This window comes from Durio zibethinus, chromosome 8, assembly GCF_047325235.1.
Source record: "Durio zibethinus cultivar Kanyao isolate XHJ-2024 chromosome 8, ASM4732523v1, whole genome shotgun sequence".
Classification (NCBI taxonomy): Eukaryota; Viridiplantae; Streptophyta; class Magnoliopsida; order Malvales; family Malvaceae; genus Durio; species Durio zibethinus.
The window spans coordinates 28,866,600-28,888,591 of record NC_143169.1 but is presented as its reverse complement, the minus strand read 5'-3'; the positions used below and the strand labels follow the sequence as shown (position 1 = coordinate 28,888,591).

Genomic DNA, 21,992 nt, shown 5'->3' with positions numbered 1-21,992 from the left:
AGCATCACCAAGAACTCATACGAACCATACCGAGTGACACATGTTGTCTTTGGCTCATCTCCCTCCGTGATCCTAACTTGGTAGTAGCCTGACCTCAAATCTAGCTTGGTGAACCACTTTGTGCTCCCAAGTTGGTCGAACAAGTCCGCAATGTCAGACCCCCCGCATCGCTCGATTCGATGCTCTCGTCGTGACCCAAGGTTAGGTAGGATCACCCGCTGAGTTTAAGCATATCAATAAGCAGAGGAAAAGAAACTTACTAGGATTCCCCTAGTAACGGTGAGTGAATCGAAAAGAGCTCAGCTTGAGAATCGAGCACCCCGATGCTTGAATTATAGTCTAGAAAAGCATCCTCAGTGGCAGATCGAGCCTAAGACCTCTGGAAAGGGGCACCGAAGATAGTGAGAGCCCTATTGTATTTAGACCCTGTCGTACCATAAGGCGTTATTTGTGAGTCTGGTTGTTTGGGAATTCAACCCCAATCGGGCGATAAATACTGTCCAAGGCTAAATATCGATGAGAGACCGATAACGAACAAGTACCGTGAGGGAAAGATGAAAAGAACTTTGAAAAGAGTGTCAAAGAGTCCTCAAAATTGTGGGAAGGGAAGTGGATGGGGGCCGATACACCTCGGTTGGATGTGGAATGGCAGGAGTCAGTTCGTCGATCGATTCGGGGCATGGACCGACACGGTTGTAGCTGTGGCCCAAGCCCAAGCTTTCGATGTGCCCACGAAGACATCGTCGCCATGATCGTAAAACATAGCTCACGTCGTCTCGATGTACTATGGCACCGATGTGATCTCGATGTCAGCCTGTGGGCTCTCCATTCGGCCTGTCTTGGAACACAGACTAAAGAGTTTGATATGCGTACAAGTCAATGGGCTAGGAAACCCGTAAGGCATAAGGAAGCTGATTGGCAGGATCCCTTGTGGGTGTACCACCGACCGACCTTAATCTTCTGAGAAGGGTTCGAGTGTGAGCATACCCGTCGAGACGTGAAAGATGGTGAACTATGCTTGAGCAGGGTGAAGCCAGAGGAAACTTTGGTGGAGGCCCACAGCGATACTAACATGTAAATCATTCATTTGACTTGGGTATAGGGGCAAAAGACTAATCGAATCGTCTAGTAGCTGGTTCCCTCTGAAGTTTCCCTTGGGATAGTTAGAGCCCCCAACAAGTTTTATCAAGAAAAGCCAATGATTAGAGGCATTGGGGGCGCAATGCCCTTAACCTATTCTCAAACTTTAAATAGGTAAAGTGGCGTAGCTGCTTCGTTGAGCCACACCAAGGAATCGAGAGCTCTGAATGGGCCATTTTTGGTAAGCAAAACTGGTGACGCAGGATAAACCGAAAGCCAAGTTACGGTGCCTAACTGTGCGCTAACCCAGAACCCAGAACCCACAAAGGGTGTTAGTCGATTAAGATAGTAAGAAGGTGGTCATGGAAGTCGAAATCCACTAAAGAGTGTGTAACAACTCACCTGCCGAATCAACTAGCTCTGAAAATGGATGGCGCTTAAGTACATGAACTATATCCGACCGTCGGGGCAAAGGCCAGGCCTTGATGGGTAGGAGGGTGCGACGGTCGTTGTAAAACCCGAGGCGCGAGGCTGAGCAGAGTAGCCATCTATACAGATCTTAGTGGTAGTAGCAAATATTTAAATGAGAACTTTGAAGTTCGAAGAGGGGAAAGGTTCCATGTGAACAGCACTTGCACATGGGTTAGTCAATCCTAAGAGATGGGGAAGCCCGTCCGACAGTGCGTCCCATATGAGCTTAGAGAGGAAATTGGGTTAAAATTCTTGAATCGAGATGCGACAGCTGATGGCAATGTTAGGGAGTCTAGAGACGTCGGTAGGGGCCTCGAGAAGAGTTATCTTTTCTATTTAACGGCCCACCCACCCTAGAAATGGCTCAGTCGGAGGTAGGGTCCAGAGGTCAAAAGAGCATCGCACGTCACGTGGTGTCCGGTGTGCCCCTGGCGGCCTTTAAAAATCTAGAGGACTGAGTACCGTCTGCTTTCAGTCATACTCATAACCACATCAGGTCTCCAAGGTGAACAGCCTCTGGTCAATAAAACAATGTAGGCAAGGAAAGTCGATAAAATAGATCCATAACCTTAGGAAAAGAACTGGCTCTAAGGGCTGGGCACAGGGTCCCAGTCTCAAACTTGTCAGCTATCAATGCACTGCTCGAGTTGCTCTCGCGATGAGAACGGGTCATCGCATGTCAACTGAGGGACAGACTAGGAATGGCTCCCTCAAGGGCGTTCCCTAGGGGATGAACAGTTGACTCAAAACTGGTACGGATAAGGGGAATCTGACTATTTAATTAAAATAAAAGCATTGTGATGGTTCCTGTGGATGCTCATGCAATGTGATTTCTGCCCAGTGCTCTGAATGTCAAAGTGAAGAAATTCAACCAAGTGTGCGTAAACTATAGGAGTAACTATGACTCTCTTAAGGTAGCCAAATGCCTTGTCATCTAATCAGTGATGCGCATGAATAGATTAACGAGATTCCTACTATCCCTGTCTACTATCCAGTAAAACCACAGCTAAAGGAATGAGCTTGGCAAAATCAACGAAGAAAGAAGACCCTGTTGAGCTTGACTTTAGTCTGACTTTATGAAATGACTTAAGAGGTGTAGGATAAGTGGAAGGCCCCGGGTGAAATTGAAATACCATTACTTTTAACGTTATTTTACTTATTCTGTTTGTGGTGCATGCACGGGCAGCATCGCGACTGCTTTTGTCGTGAAAAAATGAAACGATTCTAGGCAATGGATATCTCAGCTCTCACATCTATGAAGAACGTAACGAAATGCGATACTTGGTGTGAATTGTAGAATCCCATGAACCATCGAGTCTTTGAACGTAAGTTACACCCCTAGCCATTAGGTCGAAGGCACGCCTACCTAGGTGTCATAGGGCATCGCCCCCCCTCGACCTTTCGCCCATCAAGCTCCCGAGAAGGAAGAAGGTGGAAGATGGCCTCCCGTGATCTTGTTAGTTGTAGTTGGCCCAAAAATGAGTCCTCGACAATGACAACACCGTGACCGTTAGTGGTAGAGCTACCAGCGTGCCTCATCCCCGATGATGCGCACTCATTGTCCACCCGTAGCCCGTTAGACCCCCCGCATCGGTCGATTGATGTTTGCATCACGATCTCAGGTCAGGCAGGATCACTCGCTGAGTTTAAGCATATCAATAAGCAAAGGAAAAAAAACTTACCAAGATTCTCTTTGTAACGGCGAGTAAACCGAAAAGAGCCCAGCTTGAAAATCGAGCACCCCCGATGTTCGAATTATAGTCTGGAGAAGCGTCTTCAGTGGCGGACTAGGCTCAAATCCCCTGAAAAGGGCATCGAAGAGGGTGAAAGCCCCATTGTACCCAAACCTTGTCGCACTATGAGGCGTTGTCTATGAGTCGGGTTGTTTAGGAATGCAACCCAATTGGGCGATAAATTTCATCCAAGGCTGAATACGGGTGAAAGACCGATAGTGAACAAGTACCATAAGGGAAAGATGAAAAAGACATTGAAAAGAGATTTAAAAAGTGTTTAAAATTATTGGGAAAGAAGCGGATGGGGGTCGGTTATGCACCCCAGTCGGATGTGGAACGGTGAGAGTCGGTCCACCAATCAGCTCAGGGCATGGACCAACGCAGGTCAAGATGATGGCCCAAGCTTGAGATTTTGATGCGCTCATGAAGTCATCATCACCATGATCATGGAATGCAGCATGCATCGTCTCGGCATGCCATGGCCCCGACGTGTTCCCGATGTCGACCTACGGGTTCCCCATTCGGCCCATCCTGAAACACGAACGAAGGAGTCTGATATGCGTATAAGTCAACGGGCCAAAAAACTCGTAAGGCACAAGAAAGCTAATTGGTGGGATCGTTCACGGGTGCACCACCGACTGACCTTGATCTTCTGAGAAGGGTTCGAGTGCGAGCATGCCCGTCGAGACCCGAAAGATGGTGAACTATACCTGAGCGTGGTGAAGCCAGAAAAAACTCTGGTAGAGGCCCGCAGCAACACTGATGTGCAAATCATTCATCTGACTTGGGTATAGGGGTGAAAGACTAATCAAACCATCTAGTAGTTGGTTCCCTTCGAAGTTTCCTTCAGGATAGTTAGAGCCCCCGACAAGTTCTATTGGGTAAAGCCAATGATTAGAGGCATCAGGGGCGTAATGCCCTTGACCTATTCTCAAACTTTAAATAGGTAGGATGACTTGACTGCTTCATTGAGCCGCACCACGAAATCGAGAGCACCAAGTGGGCCATTTTTGGTAAGCAGAACGGGCGATGAGGGATGAATCAGAAGTCAAGTTACGGTGCCCAACTGCGTGCTAACCTAGAACCCACAAAGGGTGTTGGTCAATTAAGACAGTAGGACGACGGTCATAGAAGTTGAAATCCACTAAGAAGTGTGTAACAACTCACCTGCTGAATCAACTAGCCCTAAAAATGGATGGCGCTTAAGCGCGTGACCTATACCCAGTCGTTCGGGCAAGGGCTAGGCTCCGATGAGTAAGAGGGAGTGATGGTCATCGTAAAACCTAGGGTGTGAGCCTGAGCAGAGTGACCATCGATGTAGATCTTATTGGTAGTAGCAAATATTCAAATGAGAACTTTGAAGGCCAAAAAGGGGAAAGGTTCTATGTGAATGGCACTTGCACATGGGTTAGTCGATCCTAAGAGACGGGGGAAACCCATTCGACAGTGTGTCTCGTGCGAGCTTCGAAAGGGTATCTGGTTAAAATTCTTGAACCGGGATACGATGGCTAACGGCAATGTTAGAGAGTCTGGAGACGTCGGTGGGGGCCTTAAGAAGAGTTATCTTTCCCATTTAACAGCTCGCCCACCCTAGAAATGGCTCAGCTGGAGATAGGGTCCAGCTGTTGGAAGAGCACTGCACGTCATGTTGCGTCCGGTGTGCCCCTGATGACCCTTGAAAATATGAAAGATCGAGTGCCATCCGTGCTCAATCGTACTTATAATCGCATCAGGTCTCCAAGGTGAACAGCCTCTAGTCGATGGAATAATATAGGCAAAGAAAGTCAGCAAAATGGATCCGTAACCTCGGGAAAAAGATTGGCTATGAGGGCTGGGCATGGGTGTCCCAGTCCTGAACTCATTGGCTATTGGTGCACTATTCGAGCTATTCCCACAGTGAGAGCGGGTCACCGCATGTCGACCAGGGAATGGACTAGGAACGGCTCCCTCGGGGGCCTTTCCCAGACAATGAACAGTCGACTCAAAACTAGTACGAACAAGGGGAATCTAACTATTTAATTAAAACAAAGCATTGCGATGGTCCTTGTGGATGTTCACGTAATGTGATTTCTACCTAGTGCTCTGAATGTCAAAGTGAAGAAATTAAACCAAGCACAGGTAAACGGCATGAGGAACTATGACTCTCTTAAAGTAGCCAAATGCCTCGTCATCTAATTAGTGATGCACATGAATGGATTAATAAGATTCCCACTGTCCCTGTCTACTATCCAGAGAAACCACAGCTAAGGAAACGGGCTTGGTGGAATCAGCAGGGAAAGAAGACCCTGTTGAGCTTGACTCTAGTCCGACTTTGTGAAATGACTTGAAAGGTGTAGGATAAGTGGGAGCCCCCTGGTAAAATTGAAATACCACTACTTTTAACGTTGTTTTACTTATTTCGTGAATTGAGGGCGGGGCACGACCCTTTCTTTTAGACCCAAGCTCAACCTTAGCCGGTCGATCTGGGTGGAAGACATTGTTAGGTAGGGAGTTTGGCTAGGGCGGCACATTTATTAAAAGATAATGTAGGTGTCCTATAATGAGCTCAACGAGAATAGAAATCTCGTGTGGAACAAAAGGGTAAAAGCTCATTCGATTCTGATTTTTGGTACGAATACAAATCGTGAAAGCGTGGCCTATCGATCCTTTAGACCTTTGGGATTTGAAGCTAGAGGTGTCAAAAAAGTTACCATAGGGATAACTGACTTGTGGCAGCCAAGCGTTCATAACGACATTGCTTTTTGATCCTTGGATGTCGGCTCTTCCTATCATTGTGAAGCAAAATTCACCAAATGTTGGATTGTTCACCCACCAATAGGGAACATGAGTTAGGTTTAGACCATCGTGAGATAGGTTAGTTTTACCCTACTGATGGTAGCGTCGCGATAGTAATTCAACCTAGTACAAGTGGAACCATTGATTTGCACAATTGGTCATCGCATTTAGTTGAAAAGCCAGTGAGGTGAAGCTACCATGCGCTGGATTATGATTGAACACCTCTAAGTCAGAATTCGGGCTAGAAGTGATGCACTTGCCTGCCGCTTCATTACCAACCCGCAGTAGGGGCCCATGGCCCCCAAGGGCACATGTTGTAGGTGTAGCCCCCGCGACAGATGAGCCATGCAGGCCTCCTTGGTGCTTAATTCCCACCAAGCGATAGGCAGAATCCTTTACAGATGACTTAAATACACGACGGGGTATTGTAAGTGGCAGAGTGGCCTTACTGCCATGATCCACTGAGATTTAACCCTTTATCGTTTTGATTTGTCCCTTCCTCCCTTTCCCCCATCGACCTTTCTTTTTTTCACGTTGCCCCCTTCCGGGGTTGGGTATGACCTGGGGCCCTCTGTCTTTCAGTCTCGATTGGGAAAGAACTCCGTTCACCCTAGTCAACCCACGAAATAAGTGTGCGGGCACTAAACTAACCTCGAGGGTAGGATGCACCAGACAAGGATCCTATTACAGGTCCCCCTTGGTTGTTACCCCAAACGCCATCGATAGCATCCGGCCCTTGGTTGGTCAAGACTGGGAATGCACTACGTATACCTAAGTCAACCCATGAAACAAGCATGCGTGCACTGAGCCAGTCAGAGAGCCAAAATGCGTAAGATAGGGATTGACCTGGTCCCCTTCGATGGTTATAGATCTTGTTACGAGTCCCTCGGTGTGGCTGGGGCTTAGACTGGGAATGAACTCTGTATGTATAAGTCAACCCACAAAATGAAGGTACGGGCACTGAGCCAGCTAGAGAGGCAAGATTCGTAAGCCGAAGATCGACCTGATCCCTCTCTACGTACTATCCATCCTGTTATGGGTCCTACTACCCTAGCCCTCTATCCGGTCTGAGCTTAGACTAAGAATAAAGTCCATATGCTTAGACTAGAAATGAACTCTATATGCCTAGGTCAACTTACGAAATGAGCATGCAGGCATTGAGCCAGCCAGAAAGGTAGGATAAGCAAGCTAAGCATCGGCATAGTCCCCCTCTGCATACTGTCGATCCTGCTGCGGGTCTTGCTACCACAACCCTCGGTCTGATCCAATCTTAGACTGCGAATGAACTCCATATGCCTAAGTCAACCCACAAAACAAGTGGGCGGGCACTATGCTGGCCAGAGAGGCAAGATGTGCAAGCTGAGGATCAGCTGGGTTTCGCTCTGCGTGCTATCGATCCTGCTGCCACAACCCTCGATCCGATCGAAGCTTAGACTAGGAATGAACTCTATATGCGAAAGCCATTTTTGTGGCCCATGAATTTATATGAGCCCTCCCCAACACCCGTGCACCATGCCCAGGTGTCCTGAGCCTGGGTCGAGCACCAATGCGCGCCACGAGCGGGTGGTAGGTGGGTTTAGGCACATCTTCATATTTCTACCATGCCAATACCCTTTTCATGGCTTGTGAATTCACATGAGCACTCCCCAGCACCCGCACACCATGCGCGGGTGTCTTGAGCCCGGACCGAGCACCATGCGCACCACGATCGGGTGGTAGGTGGGTTTAGGCGCATCTTCATATTTCTACCATTCAATTCCATTTTTATGGCTTGTAAATTCATACAATGGTCCCCTAAGCCTTCATGTGAAGTTTCATGGCAAGATGACTCATTTTCTATTTTTCATGATTTTCAAAATTTTTTACGGTTCGAGATTTTTTAAAATTTTTTTAGAAGGAGTTTTAGCCCCAAATTTGGTAGACGTGATCCTTGTATTTTTTTTGGCATGCACAAAACAATTCATCTAAAAACTTGAAGTGTAGAAGATTTTGTGACCATTTGAAAAAAAATCCTCATTTCAGACACTTGAATGGCTACTAGCAGCAAACCTATAAAATCTCATATGCTCTTTAAGAGGGTGTGAGTTCTCAAGGTTTGTCAAGGGATAGGGGCCAATATAAGGGCCAAGTACCAGCACCCATCGCACATCATGTGTGCACACCCCCCGGCCCCCCCAATCGTCGGAACCCTCAATGCCACCGGTCAGGTTCTCTGACGATGCTCCGACGATGGTGCCCTAGGAAAAAAAAGGTGGCACCAGCACATGCCCGAGCCCAGCATGTGCACTGTGTCTCAAAATCAAAGTTTGGCCAAGGCCTCGACCATCAATGACGCATGACGGCGCATGGTGATGGCACATGCATCGACCATCATCAGCACAGGCTGCCCTTTGGTATGGGCACTTGCCTCAACCATCATGGGCACAAGCTGGCCCTTCATACAGGTGTCACGCCCTAGGTGGTCTCGTTGGGCACATCAGCATGCGAGCCAGAGGTTAAGGCCCGCACACCAGGTGCACTGATGGGTATTTGCGTGCAAGGCCTAGGAAACAAGATCATAATGCCCGCCCAGCTTGCAGGCCAACCTGTGAGGCCAAGGCCTGGCCGACAGGCTGCTCGCACCACATCTAGAGGGGCCCAAGGTGGGAGATACGCAAGTGAATCTTTTGGAAGCTTGTAGGATCAGCAGGATCCTCTTGGCAAATTTGGTTGACCCTAGAATTCAGGAGTTAGAATCCTGATTGATTGTAATCTTTGTAATTCCTTGATTTTAGCTTTTATTCTAGGGATATTGCCATTAAGTGTAGCTAGAGCCTCAACTATAAATAGATGGCTGCTCCACCCTCATTTGTACACCATTAAACACTTCTGTTTCAGTGAATACAGAATATATTTCTAGCATTCTGCCTTGTTATCCTATTTCTCTTTAACATTCATAATCAGCCCTTCCTATTGCTCTAGTGCCTACACGCTTATGTTTTAGGCTGACTTAGGCATAAATGAGGAGATTCCAAGCCTAAGGTCGCATAGATTTTGAGTCTATGGTCGGAGCTTATGACATAGGCACTTGCCTCAAGCACCATCGACAAATGCATGGCTCGATAAGCATCGGTAAAAGATGGCCCTTGGTGAGGGCGGTTGCCTCGAGCACCATCGGCACGTGTTGGGCCTTGGTGCGGGCACATGCCTCGACCACCATCGTCACAAGCTAGCCATTGGTATGGGCACTTGCCTAGACCACCATCGATACGTGCCATGCCTCGATCAACATCTACGAACCATACCGAGTGACACATGCTGTCTTTGGCTCATCTCCCTCCGTGATCCTGACTTGGTAGTAGCCCAACCTCAAATCCAGCTTGGTGAACCACCTTGCGCTCCCAAGTTGGTCAAACAAGTCCACAATGAGTGGGATAGGATACTTGTTCTTGATGGTCAGCTTGTTCAAAGTGCGATAGTCTGTGCACAACCATAACGACCCATCATGCTTACACTGGAGTAGAACTGATGCACCATATGGTGCCTTCGATGGCCTGATAAAACCAACATCAACTAACTCTTTGAGCTACTTCCTTAACTCTTTCAACTTTGGTAAGGGCATTTGGTAAGGGGCTCTAACTGATAGCTCGACCTCAGACACTAGCTCAATCTTGTGGTCCACCTCTCTCCTAGGTGGTAGCTGGCTAGGTAGCTTTACGGGCATTGCATCACTAAAGGTCTTCAGTACCTTTAGCACCTCCAAGGGTTACTCGGTCTCCTTCTCCCTTGGCTCATCATACTTCATGGCTGCCAAGAAGGTTTCTTCTTCTCTGCTTACCATCTTGGTAAATTAGATGGCTGACACCACCCGTGACCTAACTTTAAACCCTTTTTTCAATGGCACTACGCATTGGCATCGTGCACCCAAGATGCAAATGCAATTGGCAAAAGGCATAAAGAGGGTGTTAATCTGAACAAGGAAATCCAACCTAATCAAATTCATAGTCGTCAAGGGGTATTACCTCTATGGTCTCCTTGCCTTTCCAATCTCCAAGCTGTAACTCCATTCCTCATACTACTCCAATGGCTAGAACCTCTTTGGAGTTCACCATTTTAATAATACCAATCCCTTTCTACACATTTAGTCTGAGTTTTTGGACTCCATCACTTGAAATAAAAAGATGTGAGGCACCTGTGTCCACCAGTGCGCTCACCTTCTGACCCACAACCATCAGATCCATAAACATCAAGCCCTTTGGCTTACGGCTCCCTTTACACTAGACAGCATTGAGCACCAACGACCCAAGCTTTATTGCCTCTGACTTTGGCTCCTCGTCAGACTCATTGTCTACAGTAGCCAGCTTACCCTTTTGTGGGTAATTGCAGGCTATGTGGCTCTCTCCATAAAAAGTAGCATGCTAATGGCTCTTAGTACCCCTTTGCTTTCCACTTTCCTACTAATGGCTTCTTCTCGCCATCCTTGGTTAAAGGGTCTCGATCCTCAACCTTGGACTCCCGATCACGTTCCTTCCCTTTGGACTACTTATTCTGGACCCTATCATCCCTGCCCTTACCCTCGGGCTTAGAGGACTCAAACTTGTTCAGAGGCTTAAAGCTTAAACTCTATCAAGGACTCAACAATAGTCATGGCTTTAGCCAAGTCATGAACTCCCCTCCGTTGTAGCTCATGCTTCACCCATGATTTCAACCCATCCATGAAAGCAAATAAGGCATCTTTTTCTCTTAGATCTGAGATCTGTAGCATTAGTTCAGATAATTTCTGGACATACTCCCTTATGCCCTTTTGTTGGCTCAGCCTGTGCGACTTTACCCGTGCCTCATCATCAGCATACTTTGGGTAAAATTACTCCCTGTGCTCTTTTTGGAACTCTGCCTAGGTTCCAATCTTCGCGCTTCATGCCTAACATAATCACCCCTGCGCCTTTACCACAATAAGGCTACATCAATGAGATACGTAGCAGCGGTGCTTACCTTTATTGTCTTGTCCTGCATGCCCATGGCCAGGAAATACTGCCCCATACCCTATAGGTAGTTGTCTACTTCCTTGGCCACCCTAGTTCCCTTGAACTCTTTAGGCTTGGGGATATCCATCCTGGACATAGACACTTCAACAAACATGCCATTCCCAATGGCAGTCTTGCAAGCAACGAGCTCACTGGCAGGCTCCTCCATCCGTTGGTGCATGGCCTCCATGCCATCGCGTAAGGTCACGACTTCAACCTCTAAGGTCTCATTCTTTTGGGTGATCACGTCCATGCCTTTATTGAGAGTAGCTTGTCGCTCACCTTGGATCTCTTCCCCCATGGAGTCTAGCGATGCAATGTGAGTCTCCACTTTCTCAAGCTTCTCATTTATGTCACCCTTGGTCACCTCCACCTTAGCCAGCCTACCATCCATGGTAGACCATATATCTCTTGAACTTGCTTTCTCACCTCTTCCACACCCCTACTCCTAGGCTTCTAGTTGTTAGCTAGCAACGTCACTTTGGGATGCCATCTCTTCAATCATGATCTAACCTACATAACACAAACACGTAAAACTGAACTTGCTCTGATACCAACTGTCACGGGCTCTGACCTCAGACTCAGAATCTATGTGGCTTTAGGCTTGGAATCTCCTTCTTTATGCCTAAGTCAGCCTAAAACACAAGCGTGTGGGCACTAGAACAACGGAAAGGACTAATTACGCAAGTTAAAAAGAAATAGGATAACAAGGCAGAATGCTGGAAATATGCTCTGTATTCACTGAAACAGAAGTGTTTGATGGTGTACAAATGAGGGTGTAGCAGCCTTCTATTTATAGTTGAGGCTCTAGCTACACTTAATGGCAATATCCCTAGAATAAAGGCTAAAATCAAGGAATTACAAAGATTACAATCAATCAAGATTCTAACTCCTGAATCATAGGGTCAACCAAATCTGCCAAGAGGCTCCTGCTGATCCTATAAGCTTTCAAAAGATTCACTTATATATCTCCCACCTTGGACCCCTCTGGATGTGGTACGGACAGCCTGTAGGCCAGGCCTTAGCCTCACGGGTTAACCTGCAAGCTGGGCGGGCATTCTAGCCTTCTCTCTTATGCCTTGCATGCAAATACCTACCAGTGTGCTTGGTGTGCTGGCTTCAACATCTGGCTCGCTTGTTGGTGTGCCTGATGTGCTTGGTGCACCCGTCCAGGGGTAACATTCTCCCCCACCTAATTACGCAATGTCCTCGTTGTATCCTCTGCATGGTACTACCTGATCTGGTCTTCAAACTACCATAAGTCCTCTGTTGGTTCCCAGCTCACCTCACTATTTGGAAGTCCCTTCCAGTGCACCAAGTACTCTTATCTTGGTTGATAGTTTTTTCGTCTCACCTCTCGATCAGCTATGATGCTATGGACCTCCTTCTCATATTAGGTCCTTGCTCCCAATGGTGCACGTTTTGACTCTGCCCATCCTGGATCTCCCTCATCCTCATAGAATGGTTTGAGCATGCTTACATGGAACATCGGGTGTACCATCGACTTGGGTGGCATATCCAGCTTGTAGGCAACCTTGCCTACCCTCTTGACTACTCAAAAAGGTCCTTTATACCTCTGAACTAGGCCTTTGTGTAGCCCCCTATAGTGCATAATGGGATGCAGCTTAACCAACCCTAAGTCTCCAACCTGGAATTGCATGTCCCGCCTATTCTGGTCTACCCACTTCTTCGACCTCTTTGTCACCTTGTGTAGATAGACTCTAGCCAAGTCAGTCTGCTCTTGCCATGCCTTGGCAAACTTGTATTCTACTGGTTTTGGCCTTGCATAACTTACAGCAATCGAATCGAGTGTTAGTGGTTGTTGCCCTATCATAACCTCAAATGGGCTCTGGTTTGTTGCCTCGCTCCTTTGCAATTGTAGGAAAACTGTACAACATCTAGTAGCTTTGGCCAGTCCCTTTGTGTGGCACTCACATAATGCCTGAGGTAGACCTCCAATAGTCTATTCACACATTTAGTCTACCCATCGGTCTGTGGATGCATGTTGGTGGAAAAGTTCAAGTCTAACCCCAACTGCTTGATCAACTTAGTCTAGAACCTGCCTGTGAAATGCCCATCCCGACCACTAACAATGGTCATTGGCACTCCTCAGTACTTAACCATGTTCTTCAGGAACAATTGAGCTGCCTCCTCGAGTGGGCACTCCTTAGTTGCTGGAATGAAGATTCCATATTTGGAAAACCTGTCCACCATTACCATGATGCTTCCAAACCCCTCTGCTTCAGGTAGATAGACTATAAAGTCAAGAGAAACACTCTCTTATGGTCACTTTGGCACTCGCAATCACTCCAAGAGATTGCCTGGTTTCTTGAGCTCTACCTTGTCCTGTTGGCACACAAGACAAGTCTTCACATATGCCTCCACATCGTCCCTCATGTATGGCTAGTAGTACCGATCTTTGATCAGCACCAAGGTACGACTCACTCCTGATGTCCAACCCACCTTGAATCATGGCACTCTTGCAAAACTTCCTTGCAGAGCTTCCCATACTACGACACAAATAGTCTACTACCCCTGGTGTACAACAAACCATCTTGCACCCAAAATCACCTAGTCTTACCTTACTGGGCATACTCCATAAAGAGCCTTGATTGTAGGACTATGTACAAGTCCCTTCCTGATGTACGGTAATAGTGACCCTTTTGGTTGACTAATGGCAGCAAGGTTAGCATTCCTGCTCAGGGCGTCTGCCACCAGGTTCACTCGCCCTGGCTAGTACTCCATCTGAAAATTAAATTTCGTAAAAAAATCTTGCCATCTCGCCTGCTTGAGGGACAGCTTCTTCTGCGTCTAGAAGTAGCTGGTTGCCACATTGTCCATCCTAACCATGAGCCTTGACCTCAATAGGTAATGGTGCCAAGTGTGCAAGCAGTGCACCACTGTAATCATCTCATTCTCCTAGACTGTGTACTTATGCTTAGTCTCGTTCAGCTTCCTACTCTCAAACGTTACTGGATGTCCTTCCTACATTAACACGCCCCCTATGCCAAAGTCTGATGCATCTGTATGCACCTCATATGGCTTGGCATGGTCTAGCAAGGCTAAGACTGGCTCTTCGATCATAACCTGTTTCAACCTGTCAAAGGTTTCCTGGCACCCTGTGCTCCACTCCCATGCTCTCTTTTTCTCGAGCAATTCAGTCAATGGCATGGCTATAGCTGAGTGACCTGTGATGAAGTGCCTGTATTAGTTAACCAGCCCAAAGAATGACCTCAACTCAGTGACCTTGGTTGGCAGTTTCCACTCCAGGATGGCATGCACCTTGCTTTCATCCATATGTATCCTGCCATTTCTCACTATGTGGCCTAGGAATGGGATCTCCTACTGGGTGAATGAGCACTTCTCCCTCTTGACAAATAGCTTCTGCACCCGTAACACCTTAAACAGCTGTCTCAAGTGGTCTAAATGCTCTCCTAAAGTCTAGCTGTAGATCATAATGTCATCTAAATAAACCATAACAAATCGATCAAAGAATGACTGAAGTACCTTGTTCATAAGGGTGCAGAATGTTACTGGGGCATTCGTGAGTCTGAAAGGCATCACCAAGAACTCATACGAACCATATCGAGTGACACATGCTGTCTTTGGCTCATCTCCCTCTGCGATCCTAACTTGGTAGTAACCCGACCTCAAATCCAGCTTGGTGAACCACCTTACGCTCCCAAGTTGGTCAAACAAGTCCACAATGAGTGGGATAAGGTACTTGTTCTTGATGGTCAGCTTGTTCAAAGCCCGGTAGTCTATGCATAGCCATAAGGACCCATCATGCTTGTGCTAGAATAGAATCAGTGCACCATATGGTGCCTTCGATGGCCTAATGAAGCCAGCATCAACTAACTCTTTGAGCTACTTCCTTAACTCCTCCAACTCTGGTGGGGACATTCGCTAAGAGGCTCTAGCTGGTGGCTTAGCCTTGGACACTAGCTTGATTTTGTGGTCTACCTCCCTCTTAGGTGGTAGCTAGCTAGATAGCTTTGTAGGCATTACATCACTAAAGGTCTTTAGGACCTTTAGCACCTCCAAGGGTGACTTGGTCTCCTTCTCCCTTGGCTCATCATACTTCAGGGTTGCCAAAAAGGAGTTTCTTCTCTGCTTACTACCTTGGCAAATTGGATGGCTGACACCACCCGTGACCCAACTCTAGACCCTCTCTTCAAAGGTACTAGGCATTGGCACTGTGCATCCAAAATGCAAATGTAATTGGTAAAAGGCACAATAAGGGTGTTAACCCGAACAAGAAAATCCAACCTAATCACAAACTCATAGTCATCAAAGGGTATTACCTCTATGGTCTCCTTACCTTTCCAATCTCCAAGCTATAACTCCACTCCTCGTGCTACTCCAATGCCTCCTTGGAGTTCATCATTTTAATGGTACCAGTCCCTTGCTGCACCTTTAGTCTAAGCTTTTAGGCTCTATCACCTGAAATAAAAAGATGTGAGGCATCTATGTCCACCAGTACACTCACCTTCTGACCCGTAACCATTAGATCCATAAACATCAAGCCCTTTGGCTTACGGCTCCCCTTACTCTAAATAGCATTAAGCATCAATGACCCAAGCTTTATTGCCTTTATCTCTGGCTTTTTGTCAGACTCCTTGTCTATAGCAGCCAACATACTCTTCTGTGGGCAATTACGTGCTATGTGGCTCCCTCCACATAGGTAGCATGCTAGTGACTCTCGATCCCCCTTTGCTTTCCACTTGCCTGCTAGTGGCTTCCTCTCACCATCCTTGGTTGAATGGTCTCGGTCCCCATCCTTCGACTCTAGGTCATGGTCCTTCCCCTTGAACTATTTCTTTCAGTCCCTCTCGTCCCTACCCTTACCCTTGGGCTTGGAGGACTCAAACTTGTTCATAGGCTTAAACTCTATCAAGGACTCAGCACTAGTCGTGGCTTTATCCAAGTCATGAACTCCCCTCCGTTGTAGCTCATGCTTCACCCACAGCTTCAGCCCATCCATGAAAGTAAATAAGGCATCCTTCTCACCTAGATCTGAGATCTGTAATGTTAGTTCAGAGAATTTTTAGACATACTCCCTTATGTCCCCTAGCTGGCTCAACTTACGTAACTATGCCCGTGCCTCATCATCAGCATACTACGGGTAAAATTACTCTCTGAACTCTTTTTGAAACTTTGCCCAGGTTCCAATCTCAGCACTCCCATGCCTAATATCATCACACCTACACCTCCACCACAATAAGGCTACATCATTGAGATACATAACAATGGTGCTTACCTTTATTATCTCGTCCTGCATGCCCATGGCCTGGAAATACTGCTTCATACCTCATAAGTAGTTGTCTACTTCCTTGGCCGCCCTAGTTCCCTTGAACTCTTTAGGCTTGGGGACATCCATCCTTGATTTCAACACTCCAGTAAACATGCCATTCCCAATGGCAGTCTTGCAAGTAGTGAGCTTGCTGGTAAGCTCTTCCATCCGCTGGCGCATGGCTTCCATGCCATCGTGCAAGGTCAGCACTTCAACCTTCAAGGCCTCATTCCTTTAGGTGATCATGTCCATGCCTTTATTGAGAGTAGCTTGTAGCTCACCTTGGATCTCCTCCCCCATGGTGTCTCGCAATGCAATGTAAGTCTCCACTACCTCAAGCTTCTCCCCCATGTCGCCCATGGTCACCTCCACCTTGGCCAGGCTACCGTCTATGGTAGACCATATATCTCTTGAACTAGCTTTCTTGACACTTTCATGCCCCTGCTTCTGGGCCTCTGGTTGTTGGCTAGCAACGTCGCTTTGGGATGCCATCTCCTCAATCATGATCTAACCTACACAACACAAACAAATAAAATTGAACTTACTCTGATACCAACTGTCACGAGCTCTGACCTCAGACTCAGAATTCATGTGGCCTTAGGCTTGGAATCTCCTCCTTTATGCCTAAGTCAGCTTAAAACACAAGTGTGTGGGCACTAGAACAATGGGAATGGTTGATTACACAAGTTAAGGAGAAATAGGTTAACAAGGCAAATACTAGAAATATGCTCTGTATTCACTGAAACAGATGTGTTTGATGGTGTACAAATGAGGGTGGAGCAGCCCTCTATTTATAGTTGAGGCTTCAGCTACACTTCATCGCAATATCCCTAGAATAAAGGCTAAAATGAAGGAATTACAAAGATTACAATCAATCAGGATTCTAACTCTTGAATCGTAGGGTCAACCAAATCTGCCAGGAGGTACCAACTGATCTTGTAGGCCCCTGTAGTAGTTAACTAGCCCAAAAAGTGACCTCAACTCAGCGACCTTGGCTAGTGGTTCCCACTCTAAGATGGCATGCACCTTGCCTTCATCCATGTGTATCCTGCCATCTCCCACTATATGGCCTAAGAATGGGATCTCCTGCTGGGTGAATGAGCGCTTCTCCCTTTTGACAAATAGCTTGTGCACCTGCAACACCTCGAACACCTGTCTCAAGTGGTCTACATGCTCTCTCAAAGTCTGGTTGTAGATCATAATGTCATCTGAATAAACCATAATAAATCGATCAAAGAACAATTGAAGTACCTTGTTCATAAGGGTGCAAAATGTTGCTGGGGCATTCGTGAGTTTGAAAGGCATCACCAAGAACTCATATGAACCATACCAGTGACACATGCTATCTTTGGCTCATCTCCCTCTACGATTATGACTTGGTAGTAACCCAACCGCAAATCCAGTTTAGTGAACCACCTTGCACTCCCATGTTTGTCGAACAAGTCCGTAATAAGTGGGACAGGGTACTTGTTCTTGATGGTCAGCTTGTTCAAAGCCCGATAGTCTATGCACAACCATAACGACCTATCATGCTTGCGCTGGAATAGAACCGGTGCACCATATGGTGCTTTCGATGGCCTGATAAAGCCAACATCAACTAACACTTTGAGCTCTTTCCTTAACTCCTCCAACTCTGATGGGGACATTCGGTAAGGAGGCTTTAGCTGATTGCTTGGCCTCGACACCAGCTCGATCTTGTGGTCCACCTCCCTCTTAGGTGGTAGCTGGCTAGGCAACTTTCCAGGCATTACATCACTAAAGGTTTTTAGCACCTTCAGCACCTCCAAGGGTGACTCGATCTCCTTTTCCCTTAGCTCATCATACTTCAGGGCTACCAAGAAGGTGTCTTTTTTTCTACTTACCGCCTTGGCAAATTGGATGGCTGACACCACCCGTGACCCAACTCCCGATCCTCTCCTTAAAGGTACTAGGCATTGGCACCGTGCATCCGAGATGAAAATGCAATTGGTAAAAGGCACAAGGAGGGCATTTATCCAAACAAGGAAATCTAACCCAATCACAAACTCATAGTTGTCAAGGGGTATTACCTCTATAGTCTCCTTGCCTTTCCAGTCTCCAAGTTGTAACTCCACTCCCCGCGCTACTCCAATGGCTAAAACCTCTTTGGAATTCACTGTTTTAATGGTACCAGTCTCTTTCTACACCTTTAGTTTGAGCTTCTAGGCTCCATCACCTGAAATGAAAAGATGTGAGGCATCTGTGTCCACTAGTGCGCTCACCTTCTAACCCATAACCATCAAATCTATAAACATCAAGCCCTTTAGCTTATGGTTCCCCTTACTCTGGATAGCATTAAGCACCAGTGACCCAAGCTTTGCTGCCCTTGTCTCTGGCTCTTCATCAAACTCTTTGTCTATAGTAGCCAGCTTGCCCTTTTATGGGTAATTGTACGCTATGTGGCTCCCTCCGCATAGGTAGCATACTAGTGGCTCTCGATCCCCTTTTGCTTTCCATTTACCTGCTGGTGGCTTATTTTCACCATCCTTGGTTGAACGGTCTCATCCCCATCCTTGGACTCCCGATCACGATCCTTCCCCTTGGACTGTTTCTTCTGGTCCCTCTCGTCCCTGCAATTACCCTTGGGCTTGGAGGACTTGAATTTGTTCAGAGGCTTAAACTCTATCAAGGACTCAGCACTAGTCATGGCTTTAGCCAAGTCATAAACTCCCTTCCGTTGTAGCTCATGCTTCACCCACAGCTTTAACCCATCCATGAAAGCAAATAAGGCATCCTTCTCACCTAGATTTGAGATCTGTAGCATCAGTTCAGAGAATTTCTAAACATACTCCCTTATGTCCCCTTGCTGGCTCAGCTTATGTAGCTTTGCTTGTGCCTCATCATTAGCATACTACTGGTAAAATTACTCTCTGGACTCTTTTGAAACTCTGCCCAGGTTCCAATCTTGGCACTCCCACACTTAATATCATCACACCTATGCCTTCACCAGAATAAGGCTACATCAGTGAGATACATAGCAGTGGTGCTTACCTTTATTATCTCATCTCGTATGCCCATAGCCTGGAAATACTGCTTCATACCCCATAGGTAATTGTCTACTTCCTTGGCCGCCCTAGTTCCCTTGAACTCTTTAGGCTTGGGGACATCTATCCTAGACTTTGACACTCTAGCAAACATGCCATTCCAAATGGCAGTCTTGCAAGCAGTGAGCTCACTGGCAAGCTCCTCCATCCGCTAGCATATGGCCTCCATGCCATTGCGTAAGGTCAGCACTTCAGCCTCTAAGGCCTCATTCCTTTGGGTTATCACGTCCATACCTTTATTGATAGCAGCTTGTAGCTCACCTTGGATCTCTTTCCCCATGGAGTCCAGTGATGCAATGTGAGTCTCCACTTCCTCAAGCTTCTCCCTTATGTCACCCATGGTCACCTCCACCTTGGTTAGCCTATCGTCTATGGTAGACCATATATCTCTTGAACTAGCTTTTTTGCCTCTTCCACACCCCTGCTCTTGGGCCTCTGGTTGTTGGCTAGCAATGTTGCTTTGGGATGCCATCTCTTTAATCACAATCTAACCTGCACAACACAAACACGCAAAACCTAACTTGCTCTAATACCAACTGTCACAAGCTCTAACCTCACACTCAAAATCCGTGCGGCCTTAGGCTTGGAATCCCCTCATTTATGCCTAAGTCAGCCTAAAACACAAGTGTACAGGCACTAAAATAATGGAAAGGGCTAATTACGCAAGTCAAAGAAAAATAGGATAACAAGGCAAAATGCTGGAAATATGCTCTATATTCACTGAAACAGAAGTGTTTGATGGTGTACAAATAAGGGTGAAGCTACCCTCTATTTATAGTTGAGGCTCTAGCTACACTTAATGGCAATATCCCTTGAACAAAGGCTAAAATCAAGGAATTACAAAGATTACAATCAATCGAGATTCTAACTCCTGAATCCTAGGGTTAACCAAATCTACCAGAAGGCTCTTGCTGATCCTGTAAGCTTCTAAAAGATTTGGTTGGAAGCTGGGCCGGTGTTCTAGCCTTATCTCCTAGGTCTTACATGTAAATACCAGCCAATGCACCTGGTGTGCAGGCCTCAACCTCTAGCTCGTGTGCTGGTGCGCCTGATGTCCCTGGCACTCCCACCCAGGGTGTAACACAGGCACATGCCTCGAGTGGGTGCGAGCGGTTACCTCGACCACCATCAACACATGCTGGACCTTGGTGCGGGCACAAGCCTCGACCTCTATCGGCACAAGCTGGCCCTTGGTGCGGGCACTTACCTTGTTCTTCATCAGAATGTGCCATTCCTCAACCAGCATCGATAAAAGATGGCCCCTGGTGTGGGCAGTTGCCTCGAACACCATCAGTACGTGCTGGGCCTTGATGTGGGTAGATGCCTCGATCGCCATCAGTGCATGCATGCCTCAATCAGTATGTGCACAAGCTAGAACTGATGCGGGCACCTACGTCGATTAGCATTAACAAAAGATGGCCCTTGGTGTAGGCAATCGCATCGAACACCATCAACACGCGCTAGCCCTGAGTGCGGGCACGTGCCTCGACCACCATCGGCATCGCTCACCCTTGATGCAGGATATGCCTATGTTGGAAAAAGTGTGCCTGATTCAGACACTTTAACGTCTACTGGTAGCATATCTGCAAAATCTCTAATACTCTTTAGGGGGTGGTGGTCTGGCACCCTCTTTTCCCCCCACGGAGGGAGTAAGTGTGCATGATGGGCCTCCCATTGCGTACACTCAGGGCAACGTTCCTCAAGCAAAATATAGGGCGTGCATGCCTTTCGATCATTTTGTCCGATGACTAGTTGCTCCGGTGACCAGCAGGCACCCATGGCATCGATCGGTTGGCCTGCATACGAAAAAAGAAAGCCAATGTTGAGCCCGTGCATGCGGTGGTTACTATCCTAGACCCCAAACCAAGTCCCTGATTTGGGCAACAGCTCCCTGGGGTGGTACGAGTAGAAGCTATAGTTGCGAGCTTGGCCCAGCCAAGTCTCTCGATATTTGACAGTCTCGCGGTCCCTTTTCATCGACCATAAAAATACCTTGGCCTCGACGAGGCTGTGCATGCAACCGATGCTACCCAAGATCCCAGGAACAAGTCCCTAAATTGGGCAACGTCCCCCTGGGGTGGTGTTAGCAGAGCTCACGTGTACGGTCCTGGCCAGGCCAAGCATTGGTCGTATCATGTCGTTGTTGCCTGTCGGATGGTAGGGGCTATCTCGTGGCCCTTGCTTGTGTTTGTCTCTTGCCAAGCAGTTATGGCATGGCCTCGCATGTCATTTCCTCCACTCGCTCGTCGAATAAATGATCGGGTGGGTTGTGGACCAACGCGCGTGGATGCTGCCACTTGTACACAATGGGCATATGAGTGGTGCTATGGTTGTGCGTGTCGACAAGCTCCGTGCTTGATGCATTGAACTGTTGACCCGTCATCTTTTTCAATCTCCCTCATGCGATCGTCATACCATGGGGGCACGATCAGGATCCTGTGCTGCATACCTGAATCGATGCAAACCAGATGTCTCACCATCCCTCATCCGTCTCGTGTCTCAAGGGGTTACGAGTCAGACGTCAATCATGGCCAGTGTCCCAAGTGTGCCACCCAATCTTCTATGGCTGTATTGG

At 47.3% G+C, this 21,992-nt stretch overlaps 2 non-coding genes and 1 pseudogene across 2 annotated transcripts; all 3 read left to right on the top strand.

The window, feature by feature from the left end:
• Window positions 1–214: 214 nt before the first annotated feature.
• On the top strand, window positions 215–2,073 carry LOC149517864 (25S ribosomal RNA; annotated as a pseudogene).
• A 698-nt stretch (window positions 2,074–2,771) lies between these two features.
• Window positions 2,772–2,927, top strand: LOC149517863 (5.8S ribosomal RNA). Its single transcript, XR_016344837.1, has one exon. It is a non-coding gene; the product is annotated as a 5.8S ribosomal RNA (ribosomal RNA).
• A 237-nt stretch (window positions 2,928–3,164) lies between these two features.
• LOC149517862 (25S ribosomal RNA) lies at window positions 3,165–6,552 on the top strand. Its single transcript, XR_016344410.1, has one exon. It is a non-coding gene; the product is annotated as a 25S ribosomal RNA (ribosomal RNA).
• Window positions 6,553–21,992: the final 15,440 nt, after the last annotated feature.